We start from the raw sequence: 2385 nt of genomic DNA on the forward strand, positions 1-2385 counted from the left end.
GTTATCATAGATGAAGACACAAAACAAAGACGTGAAATTAGATCACCCTTATTATTATAGATGAACACAAAACAAAGACCTGAAGGTTTCATATCGAGATATTGTAATTTATATCCCAAGAGTTTTATATGATTCCATATAAGGTTAATTATCACAATTACATTATTATTAATATAGTTGATATAATTATTATTAATATAGTTGATATAAGTGATAGGCATATTTCAAATATATGTACAACCATATTAGAAAATGTAATTGATATAAACCCATAGACTTATTTCAATCATATTAATAAATGTATTCTCCAGGTGATTCCATTTTTGGATAAGGGGCAACGAGTTTATTACTACTTTCCATCTAATAGAAATCTATGTCTTGTTCGAGTTGGGGCGACCGATCCAATCCAATTTATCTCTAACCATTGTTTTTTTTTCCCATAGGAAACATACCCTGAAGGGATCAAGCCCCATGGCCTACTAGTTAAGCCTAACCCCAAGGGCATCGAGGAGAATTGACTATATGACCTCCCGATGAGCGAGGTACTTTAACAACATGGATTCTACTAGTTGAGCTAACCCTTGGGGCTTCTAACCATTGTTTTATATATATATATTAATAATAAAAAGAGTAATAATTATATTGTAGTAATATATTAATAATAGTATATTGTATTATTATAATAATTTTATAGGAAATATTAAATATGTATGGTATATTAAATTGAAATATAATATTAATATTAATATTAATATTGATTTAATCATCTTAATATTATTGAATTAATGTTTCTGTGATTTATATTAAGTTTTTGAGACAATGTTTTAGGCCAAATCACATCAAAATTCATTTGTCAAGATATTTTGAACTAGCAAGTGTGGTTCATCTTAATATTATTATTAATATATTAATATTAAATACTAATAAATAAATCTAAAAATTTAATAAATTATTGTTATTAAAAATTTAAAGAATTAAAAAATCCAATATTTATATATTTATTAATCATATATTATATATTAAACACAATATTATATATTTATTAATATAATTATCAATATTTACTTAACTATATTAATATTATGAATTATATATACACTACACATTAAACTAAAATATATTATACTATTATATTTATATATATTATATATATATATATATATATATATATATATATATATATATATCATAAAATAATATACGTAACAATATTTTATGTACTAATATATTATTATTTAATAATATAACATGTAATATATTAAAATTTAAACTCTAGTGTTTAGTATTATAAATAATAAGGTGTAAATATTAGTATATTAAATTTTAGGGTTTATTAATTCCTTGTGTTTTCAATATTGATCCCAAGATATTAATACTTCTTAAAAATTAATATTTTAAACCCAACAGATTAATAAACCACAGAGATTAAGTTATAAATCTAATAAATTTTTAATATTATAAACTAAAGTGACTAATAAACCCAAAGATTTAATATTATAAATCTAAGGCGTAAATGTTATAAATGTAAAGGATCAACAAATACAAGGAATCGATATTGAAAAGGATTAATAAACTCTAATCAATATTTTAAACCTAAGGGATTAATAAATCCATATTAATATTTTAAACCTACTAAATTAGTAAACCCAAGTGATAAATATTATAAATCTAGGGGATCAATAAACCCAATGGATAAATATTGAAAACCCAAGGAATTAACAAACCTTGGGAATTAATATTTTCAACTCTAGCGATTAACAACCCAAAGCATCATTAATATTATAAATCCAAGGGATTAAATTATAAATCCAAGGAATTATTAATATTATAAACCCAAAGGACTACTAAACCCAAGGGTTTGATAGTATAAACCCAAGGAATTAGTAAACCCAAGGGATATATATGATAAACCTTAGGGATCAACAAACATAAGTAATCAATATTAAAAACACAAGGTATTAAAAACCAAGGAATATGTATTTTAAACGCAAAGGAAATTTATTTTAAACTTAGGGGATTGATAAAATCACAATAATATTAACATTATAAACCTAAGGAATTAATAAACCCTAGGGATAACAAACCCAAGGGATTAAGAAACCCTGGGAATTAACCAAACCAAAGGAATTAATAAACCCTAAGAATTAACATTTTAAACTCAGATTGATAAACCCAAGGGATTATTAATATTATAAACCCAATAGATTAAATTATAAACCCAAGAAATTATTAATATTATAAACCCAAGGGTTTAATATTATAAACCCATGGAATTAGTAAAGGCAAGGGACAAATATTGTAACCCTAAGTGACCAACAAACCCAAGCAATCAATTTTAAAAAGGTAAGGGATTTATAAACTCAGAAATTGATATTTTAAACATGA

The sequence above is a fragment of the Pinus tabuliformis genome, chromosome X (assembly GCF_031772625.1).
Source record: "Pinus tabuliformis cultivar Carrire ecotype Pingquan chromosome X, CPIR1, whole genome shotgun sequence".
Taxonomy (NCBI): Eukaryota; Viridiplantae; Streptophyta; class Pinopsida; order Pinales; family Pinaceae; genus Pinus; species Pinus tabuliformis.